At 33.9% G+C, this 15,442-nt stretch overlaps 1 long non-coding RNA gene across 1 annotated transcript in view; it reads left to right on the forward strand.

Annotated features, from left to right (window-relative positions):
• Positions 1-15,442, forward strand: part of LOC141572842 (uncharacterized) — a 214,144-nt gene that overhangs the window by 43,968 nt on the left and 154,734 nt on the right. The window lies entirely within an intron of this gene.

The following is a 15,442-nucleotide window of genomic DNA, read 5'->3' on the forward strand; positions in this document are numbered from 1 at the left end:
AATATTTTGTGTCCTCTTACACTAATTTGCCATGTAACTCAAAGCCATTTTATCTTTACTGAAGATGATTTAAATTTTTACCTTGCTCAGCTTCACTTGAAAATGTAAATGAGGCAGTTTGGCAATAATTTACTGAACACATGCACATATGAGATCAGTGTTCTAGAAGCCACAATGCTTAAGTTCATGGAGTTTATAATTTGAAAAATTAGAAATATCTAATACAAGATAGAAAATTTCAGCTTCTTGGGAGATTTTTATCCTGAAAAAGGAAGAATGTTAATAATTTTGTTAGGTATGAGATAATTGTATGGGAATATGTACATCAGTAGTTTACATGGTTGCAACTTCCAGTTAAAATAAGGATATACCACATTTTATTTATCCATTCATCAGTTCTTGAGCATTTGGGCCATTTCCATTTTTTAACTATTGGAAGCAGTGGTGGTTTAAACATTTGTTTACCAAATTTTGTGTGGATGTTTGTTTTAATTATGTTTCAAGGTGTGGATTTGTGTGTTCATATGGTAATTCTGTTTAACATCATGAAGAACTGCCAAACTGTTTTTCAAAGTAGCTGCATAATCATATATCCCCACCAGCAGTATATAAGGCTTCCAATTTTTACACATCCTCACCAACACTTGTTATGGGCTTTTTGAGACAAAGTGGTATATCCTTCTTGTTTTCATTTGCATTTCCCTGATGGCAAATATTGAGCACATTTTCACGTCGTTATTATATCTTTGTATATCTTCTTTGGAGAAATGTCCATTTAAATATTTTGCCCATTTTTAAAAGATTTTTATTAACATACAGTTAACATATGATATTACATTAATTTCACGTATACACCATAGTTATTCAACATTTATATATCTAAATGAAGTGATCACCACGATAAGTCCAGCAATCGTCTGTGATAGTGTGGTAATGTGACAGATGGTTGCCCATTATTAACGTTTTGTGTTGTTTTTTTTGTTTGTTGTTTTTTTGTCTTTTTGAGTTGTAAGCATACTGTTTTTTAATATTCTGAATAAAAGTCTTTAATAAATATATGATTTGTAAATATTTTTTCCTATTCTATGGCTTGTGTCCTCACTTTCCTGACAGTATTATTTGTAGCACATTTTTAAATTTTACTGTAGTCCATTTCATCTATTTTACTTGTGTCATTTGTGTGCTTTTCTTGTTGTATTTAAGAAGGCTTTACTTAACCCAAGGTCACAAAGATTTACTCCTATTTTGTTTTTTTTTCTAAAAGATTTATGGTTTAACTCTTAGGGATAGCCCATATTTATTTTTGAATTAGTTATGTGTATGATGTAAGGAAAGAAGCCACCTTTATTCTTTGGCGCATTGGTATTCCATTGATCCAGAAATATTTATTGAAAAGACAATCCTTTCTTCATTAAATTATCCTGATATCAATGTCAAAAATCAATTGAACAAAAATATATGGGTTCATTTATAAACTCACAATTCCACTTCATTGATTTACATGTTAATCTGTATGCCAGCACCATACTGTCTTAATGACACTTTATAGTAAGTTTTGAAATTGAGAAGTATGAATCCTACAACTTTGTTGTTTGTGGTGTTTTTTTTAATGTTTTTTTTTTTATAATTTTTTTTTTCTATTGGGAAAGGAGAACAGGACTTTATTGGGGAATAACATGTACTTCCAGAACTTTTTTCCAAGTCAAGTTGTTGTCCTTTCAGTCTTAGTTGTGGAGGGCGCAGCTCAGCTCCAGGTCCAGTTGCCATTGCTAGTTGCAGGGGGCGCAGCCCACCATCCATTGCAGGACTTGAGGAATTGAACTGGCAACCTTGTGGTTGAGAGCCCACACTCCAACCAACTGAGCCATCCGGGAGCTCAGCAGCAGCTCAGCTCAAAGTGCCCTGTTCAATCTTAGTTGCAGGGGGCGGAGCCCACCATCCCTTGCGGGACTCAAGGAATTGAACTGGCAACCTTGTGAGAGCCCACTGGCCCATGTGGGAATCAAACCGGCAGCCTTCAGAGTTAGGAGCATGGAGCTCTAACTGTCTGAGCCACCGGGCTGGCCCCATGTTGTTTTTTTGTTTGTTTTATAAGATTGCTTTTACTATATAGAGTCCCTTTAGATTCTACATAAATTTTCAGATAAGCTTGTAACACTTTGAAGAAACAAGAGCTGTGATTCTGATAGGCATTTTATTGAACTTAAATATTAAGGAGTGTTGCCATCTTCACAATATTAAGTCTTGCAATCAATGCACAAGGGAATTCTTTCCATTTATGTATATCTTATATCACCTTTAATGTCTTTCAACAATGTTTTATAGATTTTAATGTATGGATAATACACTGTTAAAATTTTTTCTATACATTTTATTATTTTGATGATATTGTAAATGGAATTGATTTCTTAATTTTAGTTTGAATTTTTGATCGTTCTGTACATATAAAATTGGTTTTGTATATTGATCTCAATACAGTATATGCATATGTTCTTTAGATTTTTCAAAGATCCACCTATGTGTTTCTTATTCAAAGTCTGTTAAAATTGTGTGTGTTTTTCTTAACTAGTCCAAGGACATTTATAACTATTTTCTAAGTGACCATTATGTATCTTGATCATTCGAGCCTGTAGATACTGAATATAAAAACTTTAAAATGGAAAATGGTGAAAAATTTAGAAAACATATTTGATTGAAATATACTACATAAACTACAATAGAGAACACACTGTTTAAATATTAAAAAATTGATATATGAAGAAAGATAGATTACCTTCACAGTGTTGGGCAAGCTAGACTCGATTTATTTTTCATGAAATTTCAAAAATGTCTTTAGTTGCCTGTGTCCTCAGTCTTTATGAGAAAAAACAAACCTTGTAGCCCCGTCTCATCCTGAAGTAGCACTACTCCAAGTTATTTAGCCATATTAAAACCATAGATCCCATATGTTCCCCTCACTATAAAAACAATAAAAAAATCTGAAAACATAGAAACATTGAAGAAAGAGGACGGTGCTTACAATATGATTATTTCCCCTTGATTTACTGTCTTAACAGCCCCACTGCTTATGTAGGCCTGCTCATGCCTTCCTATATCTGCTGAACTTTTGAACTCAGTTTGCCTGAATTCTGGACACAAAACCTATGAGTTAGGAGGAATCTTAGAGCCAATTTTCATTTTTTTTCCTTTACAAAGATTGGGAATGTCCCCCTAGCTTTATGAAAGTATGTGGTACATATTTAAGCTATAAGAGCATTTTGCGACAATGTGCGACAACATAGATGGGTGTTCAGGAAAACACCCCGTCCTGGCCTCTCACAGCCCATGCTGCTCTGCAGTGTCCAGTATTCCTGTGCTTCCCTTCATAATCCCAACATTCGCCAAGTCTTCCAACTCCCGCACATTTTCTAATTGCTGTAAATCTTCTGTGCCTTTCCTTGCTTCTAATATCTCTCAGCTAGAATTGACTAAAATCATCCCAAACCTCAACTCCTCAGGTTATTCTTGAACCCCTGAAATTTATATTTACTTAAACATATACTTATTTACTTACTGTTCTCCTTTATGTCATTTTCCAGTATTGGCCAAAAATGTTCTCTAGCATTCTTTAAAATGTAAATGCTTTAAAAGTCTTTTTTCAATTTTTTATTAGATGATATTTATTTTTTTTTATTTTTAAAGATTTTTATTAAAATATAGTTAACATACAATATTATAGTAGTATCAGGTGTACATCATAGTTATTCAACAGTACCCATCTAGCACTATACAGAGTTACTACCACATTATTGATTATGTTCCCTATGCTAAAGAAATGATCACCATGGTAAGTCCAGCAATGTGCGACAACATAGATGGAACTAGAGGGTACTGGACTGAATGTAGTAAGTCAGACAGTGAAAGACAAATGTCATTTGACTTCACTTATAAGTGAAATCTAAAGAACTAAACAAAGAACAAAAACAAACTCACAGATACAGAGAAAATTTTGATGGTTGCCAGATGGGAGGGGGTTTGGGGGTGTGTGAAAAGGCGAAGGGATTAAGAAGTACAAATTGGTTGTTGTGCAGTACTCATGGGGATGTAGGGTGTAGCATAAGGAATATAGTCAATAACATTGTAATAACTATGTATGATATCTGATGGGTACTAGATTTATCAGGGTGATCAATGGGAGAGGGTTTTGGGGAGGGTTGAAGGGATTAAGAAATACAAATTGGTAGTTACAGAATAGTCATGGGATGTAAAGTATAGGTAATATCAATAATATGATAACTATATACAGTGCCAGGTGGTTGTAGTCAAGGGGATCACCTTCTAAATTATAAAAATGTCTAACCACTCTGCTATACACTTGAAACTAATATAAAATAATGTTGAATGTCAACTGTAATTGAAAAATTTAAAAGGGGGGAAGATCAATAATATTGTAATAGTGTGGTGCAGTAGATCATATTTAAAGATAATTTAGTTTTTCCTCTTACCTTCTATACCTTGCTGCCAAAAGCAAAATAGGACCACTTAAATATAAAAATTGCTAAAGGAAGAAAATAAAAAAAGAATACATTAACATTTAATGAATAGTAACAAAGGAAGTTGGACTACAATTCATTATTTTTCATATATTGTGGTATATTCATTGAAGAGTATGCAAAATTAAAGTAAAAGATGTGAAATAATAGTTGATCCAGATCTTATGCTGTAAGACCTAACCTTTCATCATTCCTTTCAAAAAAAATGAAAGCTAATATTAAGAAATATGGAGAGAGTATTCCTGAGAAATAAGAAAGAAAAGTTGATACCAAAAACTGTCAGCCACTAAACTATGATTAAATATATTAGGTTGAGCACTGTTTTATTAGCTGTATTACAAGGGAGATGACATATTGAAAATCTTTAACACTGGTTTCCTGTCAGTAGTGCAAAATCTTATGTTAACATGAAATCTACCTTTCCTTTCCAAGAGTTATTTATCACATAGAATAGATTGAAGTCGGTGACCAGATGACCAGTAAAATAGATTGATTTTGACAGAAAACCGCCTGGATGAAAAATGAGTCAGGCAAGTAGGAGAATTGCCACCTAGGCTGAAGCCTGATTGGAGAAACTGAGAATGTTTAGCCAGTTAGGAGGAATAACGTATGGAGTCCTTTGAGGATTCACCTATAACATTGAGCAGTGTGATCAGTTTGCAAAGGTGGTGGGGCAAGTAGAAGTCTGAAGTCCTAAAATCCCTGGTAACCATCCCAGGCACAAGCAGCCAATCCACAAGTGCATGGGCATCCATCAGTCTGTGGAGGGAGTAGCTCCTTTTGGTAGGATGTTTGTTCAGAGAGGCTCTTTAGTGGCCTTTCTAGTCAGAGGATTGACCATTATTAATTGGTTTGCTTAGAACATGTTTGTATTCATGACCAAACATCCCAGATCACGTATAAGCGACACGATCGAACTCCAAGTAAAGTTCCATTCCTGGAACTGGTTATTGTTTTTCTAGATAGAAGCATGCTATGCCTTGCCTGTAGTAGAGTGACTGAACCTCAAATCTTCTGCTATACTTTTTAGACCTCATGTTAAGTGTCCCAGGTTCCTTTCCTGACAGGGAAGCCAGAAGACCTCAGATTTGAACTGCTTCTCCTTCTCGGATTCACACTGTTCCTTTTCTCTTTCTCTCCAGTTACATGGGGTGCAGAGGCAGCCTTTTGTCCAAGACTGACCTTTCCGTTGTTGGTGGTGAAGACCACTCACGCATCCTCAAAGATTTTTCGCAACCTTCTCTTTCTTCTGTGTATTCATCTTCCACCTCTTTACAGGCTACATGTTATCACCTTATCCCCGTTTTTTTTGTTTTTTTTTTTAAAGGTATACAAATATCTTGAATCTTTAAAATATGTGAAACATAGAAATCATTTTTTTTCCTTCACTCTTCTTATACTTGGGGTCACATTAACTCTGCTTAACAAAACTTCTCAAAACTATTTTTTTTACTTAGCATCTCGACTTCCTCATTTCTCATCCATTTCTCCGCCGATGTCCATCTGCCTCCTATCCCTTATTTCCACCCAATGGAAACTGCTCGTCTCAAAGTTACTACAGTTTTTTTTTTTTTTTTTTCTTTTTCCTTCAAATAAGTTTAATACCTGTTTCTCCGTTCTCACCTTTTACTGAGGTTTCACATTTTAAACTATGATTTCCACCAGGTGTCAGAGGTTTCTCATCTGCTGGTATCCACTCTTTGGCTTGTGTCATTCTACTTGCATGACCGCTGTCCTTATTCTGTCACTTATGGGTTTGTTTCTCTCGCTGTTCTCACCCAAGTTCTTTTTTCCCTCTTGCCTTTCATATAATTTACAGAGAAGTTCTTATACTTTTGTGACTATAGTTACTGTCTCTTTATTGTGTATGTCATATCTCAATCTCCAATGAAGATCCCAGGTCAGGGACACAAAGTTGCATATGCGACTGCTTTAAGAACATATCCATTCGGGGATCCCAGAAGCATCCCCAATGCGTATTTAAAAGCAAACTCAGTACAGACTAATCCTATTCAGTTCTGCTCTTCCTATTACAGTGAATAATATACCTAAATAGCTAAAATTTACCAATAGCTAATATACCAATAGCTAAAATTTCCTGAGCATATATCCATCAGGCACTGTGCTAAGCGCTGTGAACACATTAATCACTTTAATCCTTGCAGTTAATCTTTGAAGTAGGGACACTTATTATCCTCATTTTCCAAATGAAGGAATTGATACAGACAACACTTGGTCAAAGTCACACATCTAGTAAGTAGTGAAGCCTTGATCACCCCCAGACAGTCTGGTACTAGAATTCATTCTGAAGACTACTTTATTCTGCTTTGCTCAAGGCAGAAAATTAGTCACATACCTGATGCTTCATTCTTTTATACCTCAAATAAGTAAATCACCAGTCATGTAGAACTATTTACAGATATCCAAAAGTTCCATGTTTTCCTTTTTTTTTTTTTTTAAACCTGAACGGGCCTTTTTATTTTTGCCTCTCTTAAAACCTTCCAAATTTATTGATGCCCTCCAATTGCCATTACTAGAAATCTACTCCCTGTTTTTCTCATCTCTTACCTAGTTTACTATGACAGCTTCTTATCTCTGGTCACCATATTTTTATTATTTCCCGTGCCAACCTATGATTTTTTTTTCCCTGTAGTTAAGAGTGAGTTTGAAAAAAAAAAAGCACATTCAATTATACTATAGACTTGTATAAAAGAGTCCAATTAAATTTTGAACAAAATATGAAATTCTTTTTTTTTTTTTTTTTAAATATGAAATTCTTAAGTTTACAATGTCAATCATGATCTGCCTTGCAGAAAAGCATAACTTGAAATATTATTTAGAAAATGGATTTTACAAGTAAACTGGTCTTCAGTTTAAAAAATTAGTAGCATCAATGTTAGAGAATTAAATGTATCATAATTTAAGTAAATCCATTTTTTAAGTATAAATTAAAAGTAGATGTTTGGCTAGAGACAATATTTAAATGAACAATCATTTCATAGTGTATCTTCTTGATGTTTAAAAGTAGAATTCTCTTGGGACAGTAGCTCTAAGTTCCTTAATTAGGTCGCTGTTTTGTATTTTTTGGTTGTTTTTTTAATCATTCGAAAGGACTTAATTGATGAGAGTGTTTTAAATATATTCCTTTTTTCCTCTCCTGAATTCATTCAGTTTGAGAATTTATATGATTATTTCAACACTAATAAAAGTGATAAATACAATTTTGAAGTTAGAATAATGCTTTAATAAAAGAAATTATTAAATGACTCATAGTTTGGAATGGTGACAGTTATTGAATTGATTATAAAATTCTCAGTCCCAAAAAAAATAGATGATTTATGATTTGGTGAAAATCAAGGTACTTATTTTTAATAGTTATCAATAAGAGTTAATATGTGAAATAGTAAAATCCTCATTTCAACTTAAAGTGTTGTGTGCGTATGTATTTTTCTTAGCCAAATAAACATGGAATAAAATGAAGGCTCTGAGAGAAGAAATATTTTCTGGTTTAGTATCCCTTTTACAATAGAGATAGGAATTGATTAAAAAATGTAAATCATGTTCCTTGTCCCACAGTTCATCCACAATTTTACCTGTGATGGACATAAGTTATCAAAAATGCAAAAGGAAGTTATATTGATGAGTGGTTCTGTGTTATAACTCTAGTTAGTTTTAAAATACAGTTTTCAAATGACAAATATATACTATAAAATTCTGAATACTTTTTAGTAAGAATTATTCTAAATTCACCTTGATGATGTATTTGATAATTAGAATTAATCATTCAGTACACATGTTTAGATTTTGGTATTTCTGATTATACATTATAAGGGAATGCAGACATCAATTATAGGACTCTATTAATATTTGTTTGACAAAGAGATAACTTTGTCAGAGACTTTGGAAGCTATATACTAAGGATTATATGCTTGACTTGACAATCACCAAACAGAAATTGGTGGTTTACATAACTCCATCTCTTAACCGTCATATTCATATTCTTGGTATTCTGATTTACAACTTAACATAGCCTGGAAATGTACTTCCTTTATCATAGTAGATCTTAATGTCTCAACTTGCAGGGCACTATTTTGAGACATAGGTAGGAAAGTGTCTCACCCTGTTTAAGCTGCTATAACAAAATTCCATAGACTGGGTGATTTATAAACAGCAAATTTATCTCACAGTTCTGGAGGTTAAGATCAAGGAGCCAGCAGATTTAATATCTGGTAAGCGCCTAGGTCTTGTTTCATAGACAACTGTCTTGTTACTGTGTCTTTATATATGTTGGAAGAGTAAGGAAGCTCTCTGGGGCCCCTTTTAAAAGATCTAATCTTATTCATGAGGACTTCACCTTCATGAACTAATCACCTCCTTAAGGCCCCGTCTCCAGACACCATCAGGTTGGGGATTAGGTTACAACATACAGATTTTTGGCAGGAGACACAAACATTCAAGCCTTAGTAAAACCGATAGTTACACACACACACACACACACACACACATTAGTTTACTTAGGCTGCCATAAAATAGTACCATAGACTTAATGGTTTAAACAACATAAATTAATTTCTCACAGTTCTGGAGGCTGGGAAGTCCGTGATCACGGTGTCTGTATGGTAGAGTTCTGGTGAGAACTCTCTTCCAGGCTTGTAGATGACATGGCAGAGACAGGGCAAGCTCTTTGGCCTCTTTAAAAAGGGCACTAATCCCATTTTGAGAGCCCCATCCTCATGACTTTATCTCAACCCAGTTACCTTCTAAAGGCTCCAAGTCCAAATATCATCACATTGAGGATTAGAACTTCAACATATGAGGTTTTTTTTTTGGGGGGGGACACATTTCAGTCCATAACAACATACATGGATGTGTGTGTGTGTAGACAGATGATAGATGATAGCTAATATACGTGTGTGTGTATGTATATAATACTTTTTTTTTTTTTTTTTAATTTGGCCCATCTTCACCCTTTTCCAAGCATCACTAATTTAGAAATGAAATTATCTATTCCAATAGATGGAGGGGAGAATGCATCTCTTCAGACTATGTTCTACAAGTTTAAGGACAGATGTCTTAAGAAAACTGATTTGTTACTGTTTTTGTTAACGTCTGGGACTTAAGTTTATGATAGTATATAGCTTTGGCCACGGGATATGAGCTTCCTCTCTTGGCTTATGTCACAACTGAGGAAAAGAAAGATTTAGAGACAAGCTCTGTGTGTGTGTGTGTGTGTGTGTGTGTGTGGTAATTTTCTTTGCTTCAAACCCATTTGAATTACAGTATTTTATTTAAAATTACCTTTAAATTGCTTCAGAAATAGACACATTTTTCATGATTACTAGAGAGATAGTAAGAACTAGAAAAAGTAAAATTTGGCCCACATTGATTTCCCTTGGAATAAAGGGTGTTTTGTGTTGGGAAAAAAAAAAATAATAAGGAAGAATTTTTTGTTTGTTTGTTTTTTTTTTTTTTGTTTGTTTTTTTTTTCAGTGCTGGGATCAGATTAAGTTCATGTTCAAGCTATAGTCCTTTCTTAACTATCTCCAGAAATATAAAAATATAGCCATCTAAAAGAAGTGACTTCATATGAATAGGTTCCCTTATGTCTAAGCATTTAATTGATTTCCTCTTTGAAGTATTTTACACTTCATCCCTAATTTATTTCAGAAGTTTATTCAGAGATAATTTGAAATGTGAATAATGAGCTACTATAATAATCTTTCTTAGCTTCAATAGACAGTCTGAATCTCCTTCAAATAGTATGTTGGCTGCTTGACTGCTTTCTCTCCTAGAAGTTTTCTAGATGACCTGTCAATGAAGTCAGATTCTCTTCATAGTGTGGGTTACATGTATATCAGCAGACTCGCTAAAGCTCAAAGGGAGGTGACAGCCACCAACCTGACAGATTTCATTTTCATTAAGGTCAGTCTGATTCTATAGCCTGCAACCTCCTTGAAGCCACTTTGCTTTCTCTCTTTTCTTTTCCTTCCTTCCTTTTTTTGTTTGTTTGTAAGTTTGTTTGTTTGTTTTTTTATTGCTGTTGTCTATTAACTACGGAAATGCCATAAACACACTTTTATCCAGGGGCAGATATGAGAATTTAATCCTAATATTCCCTATGTATTATTTCCATGCATTTTCAAATTAACACTGTGCTACCAATAATCATTTTGGGATTTTCTGAATTATCTAGGTCATTTATAGATAATTCTTAATAATTCAAGTAGATGTTTCTCAAATCAATTCTATGTCCTTTTACAATACATTATGTCTGATTTGATATCGTATGTAAAAGTAACTAAGGTCTATAGTTAGTTGGTATTGAAGAATAGACTCTCTTTTACCCCTAATATTTGCTTTTTGAGGTTAAATTTTAATAAGATGGAGGGAAAGCTCAGGGTTTGGATAGTCACAGGGCAGTAGAGTGGAAAACAGCAGAACACATGGAGTTAAGGAAAACGTACAATGATAATGAAAGGTCTATTTTGGTAATTTTCTTCATGTAAATATGGACTTCAAGTTTTGTTTGACTTTCATTTAGTTTCCCTTTCCTTCATGCCAGCGAAAGCGATGGAATTAAACTCATAAGTGAATGGAGGAATTTGCCTTGACCAAAGGGAGGAAGAGGGAGTCTTTGAAAAGGACAGATAAAGAAAACATTTCATTTAGTTTGGTCATTTAAATATAAGCATTTGATAATCATGTGGGGCTTTTGAAAATCTCTATAGATGGAAGAAAAAACAAACAAACATGTTTCTAACTACCAGTACTCTGTCCACTATAAATACCTCAATAAATACTGGCCTCTAAGCCTTTTAAATTACTAAGAATCTCAGTTCAACCTTGTCTGAGTGACAAGGAGCACTGTTAGTGATCTCAGGACATTTCACACTAAGGGTCTATACTCTACCTTTTTTTTTTTTTTTTCCTGAAGCAGTTTCAAGAAACTGTAATAGTTCAACCTAAGCTTTGCTGCCCTTCATTTTACCAGACAATGCACATATTTTAAAAACAGTTATAAAAAAAAAAAGGATTCTAGGTATATGGAAAGAAAGAACTAGACTCTTCATGTGGAAAAGCAACATGAATTTAGTGGTAAAGAGTGCATGTTTTAGAGTAAGACAAAATTGGGTTCAAATCCCTCATTAATTCCTTGTAATCTTGGGAACACAGGTTACATAAGGTCATTAAGACTTCCTGATACTAGGGGGGAAAACACAAAACACCATACAGTATGGTGGTAAAGACTATGATAATTTTATGGATACTCAATGTTAGCTTCAATTTTAATCACCACTTCCTGTTATTGTCATGATTGTAGATATAGTTTGTTCTTATACTCCCAACTCATTTGAAATACAACATTTTATAGCTGTGATGGGGGAAACAGATTAATATATCAGGAGCTATTGAAATTGAGATGTTTATTCTGCCTGGTTTTGACTGAAAGATAAAGCAATGCTATTTTACAGGGAGTCAATTGTTCTATCTTTCCTAAAGAAAGTCATAAATAAACTGAAAACATCATATTTATTCTACCTTTAAATCCTGTCAGCATCCCTGCCTTTCTGAAACCACATTGATCTTTATGTGGTTACTGTCATAAAGCAATGCAACGGGGGTAAATACAGATTAGTTTTGTTTTTTCTTTTTAAAGTTTATTGGGGTGACAATTGTAAGTAAAGTTACAAAGGTTTCAACTGTACAATTCTATAATACGTCATCTATATATTGCATTGTGTGTTCACCACCCAGAGTCAGTTCTCCTTCTATCACCATATATTTGATCCCTTTTACTCTTATCTACCACCCCCTCGCCTCCTACCCTCTGGTAACCACTAAACTATTGTCTGTATCTATGAGTTTTGTTTCTTCATTTGTTTGTCTTGTTCCTTTGTTGTTTTCAGTTTTATATACCATATATCAGTGAAATCATATGGTTCTCTATTTCTTCTGTCTGACTTATTTCGCTTAGCATAATAATCTCAAGATCCATCCATGTTGTTGCAAATGGCACTATTTCATTTTTTCTTATGGCAGAATAGTATTCCATTGTGTATATATACCACATCTTCTTTATCCAATCATCTATCGAAAGACACTTTGGTTGTTTCCATGTCTTGGCCACCGTAAATAAAGCTGTCTGTGGAGAAAAAGGAACCCTTATACACTGTTAGTGGGAATGCAAATTGGTGCAGCCCCTATGGAAGGCAGTGTGGAGGTTCCTCAAAAAATTACGAATAGAATTGCCATATGACTCAGCAATCCCTCTCCTGGCTATCTAACCCAAAATTCTGAAAACATTTTTCCGTAAAGATACATGTGCTCCGATGTTCAAATACAGATTAGTTTTAATAGTCCATTTCAAGAGAAGTTCTCATGAGAATAAGCATCAGCTTCTTCACTAAATTTTGGAGATTCCCATGCTTGTGAGTTTTTTATAGGTAGTATTATGCTAACATAAATAGCATATTTACAAATTATTAATGATTTTTTAGTTGTGCCAACCAACAACCAAACTTGTCTAGTTGTGTCTTCATTTTCTTAGGTTTTATTTCGGAGTGTCTTTTTCTGTATGTGTATAATTGAAAAGCTAACTTATTCAGCAGTTCCATATTTACTAAGTACATCATGTATTTAAGGGTTTGTCATTTGAGGGTATTTTATTATTTTCCATGAATCAATTCCTTTTTAGAGTGCAGAGAAGTTCTCAGGGAAACATGGACATTTTTTAATTAAAATTGTAAAAGGATAAATTACAGAGTGAAATTTGATAAACAAGAAAAACTGTTTATATTAGGTATATCTATAGTTAAGAGACATCCTAAGAATCTGAAATTAACCAATGAGTGTTAGAATGACAGGGTAATAAGATTCTGTCACACTGTGAAGATGTCACTAGAGTAATGATGATGAGTGCTCAGTAGAGTTTGGGGACATTTTTTTTCTTTAAACACACTTTTATAGAATCATTTTGGGAAGAATGGACAAATGAATTTGTTTTACAGAAGAATTTTGTTCACTTGTCACTTATTGACTTAGATTTTAAATGTATTTTTAGATTAATAGAAGCAGTGAGATGGGTAAGTCAATACATATGACAATATCATAAAATTTTGGAAAATATTAACAGTTCCAAGAACAGGATCAATGACATGATAGTGGCTAATGTAAGAAAAATATTTTTAAAAAATTGGTAAAATTATTTTTAAATTAAAATTTAATTTAAATCAAAATTATTTTTACATTAAAAAACACTTTATTTTCTTTCTTTCTTGTTCCTTTTTTGGCATCTGAAAAAATCCCTCTGTGATTAGTTTATAAAGTTCAATGAAGTCCAGGAAAGGAACATTGAAAAAATTACTTAAATAATGGGGCTGGCCCGGTGGCTTAGGCAGATAGAGCTTCATGCTCCTAACTCCGGAGGCTGACGGTTTGATTCCCACATGGGCCAGTGGGCTCTTAACCACAAGGTTGCCTGTTCGACAGCTCGAGTCCCGCAAGGGATGGTGGACTCCGCCCCCTGCAACTAAGATTGAACACGGCACCTTGAGCTGACCTGCTGCTGAGCTCCCGGATGACTCAGTTGGTTGGAGTGTGTCCTCTCAACCATAAGGTTGCCGGTTGGACTCCCACAAGGGATGGTGGGCTGTGCCCCCTGCAACGGCAGCTGGACCTGGAGCTGAGCTGTACCCTCCACAACTAAGACTGAAAGAAAAACAACTTGAAGCTCAATGGCACCCTCCACAACTAAGATTGAAAGGACAACAACTTGACTTGGAAAAAGGCCTAGAAGTACACACTGTTCCCCAATAAAGTCCTGTTCCCCTTCCCCAATAAAATCTTTTTAAAAAAATTAAATAAAAGCCCACTGACCATTGAAAAGTTACAAGATACATGAAACAAAAATAGCTGATAAATACTCTTCAAAAGTGGTAAGTTTGTTAAAAATTGGGAAGATTGAGGATCTGTTATTGTTTGATTTTTTTATTTGAACACATCATTGTTGTTTTTTTCTCAATAAACCTACCATGTTTTGTTCTTTTTTTAATGGGGTTATATTTGATTTACTAATAGTTTGTTCAGAATGTTTGTGTTTACCTTCATAAGTATATTTGTATGTCATTTTCTTGTATTGGCCTTACTTTCTGGTATTGAGATGATTCTAGCTTCAAAAAATGAATTGAAAAGCATTCCCTCCTTGTTTCTGAGAGGGCTTGTACAGTATTGATATTACTTCTTCCATAAATATTACAGAGGAGTCATCTGTAAAACTGGTAGAGTTTTCTATGTGAAAATATTTAAAATATTATTATTATTCCTTTCTTTTTAGAAATGTAAGGCTATTCAGGTTTTCTGTTGCTTTTGGGGTCAACTTTGGTAAACTGGAGACAGCTTTAATGTTTAAAATCTTTAGAATTGTGGTGACTGAATTTGAGTGTGATATATTCAAACTTTTTGAAAACAAAAATGTTATAGTATGGGTACTATAGTAGAATGACTGTATGTCTCAGTTTGCCTGGGATAGTTCTGGTTTTGTGTGTTATTCTGAGGTCCATGTTAGTACCACTTACTTTTACTCTAAAAACAATCCTGGTTTATATGCTGAAGTATGTGGTCACCTTAGTTGTTAGGTTTCTTAATCTCTGACTCTGGGTATTGAACACACAGTGCAATATATACTCAGCTGATGTATTATAGAAATGTACACTTGAAACCTGTATAATTTTACTAACCAATGTCATCCAAACAAATTTAATAAAAATTTGAAATAAGTGACTGACTGACTGAATGAATGAATGAATAAATAAGTAAATAAATAAATAAATAAATAGAAAGAAATGCTACCTTCATAATTGAAGTCAAGTAAGGAGGAAAAATAAAACTTCTAATAATTCTCCAAATGCAAA

The sequence above is a fragment of the Rhinolophus sinicus genome, chromosome 15 (genome assembly GCF_057876585.1).
Source record: "Rhinolophus sinicus isolate RSI-liver-muscle chromosome 15, RSI-T2T, whole genome shotgun sequence".
Taxonomy (NCBI): Eukaryota; Metazoa; Chordata; class Mammalia; order Chiroptera; family Rhinolophidae; genus Rhinolophus; species Rhinolophus sinicus.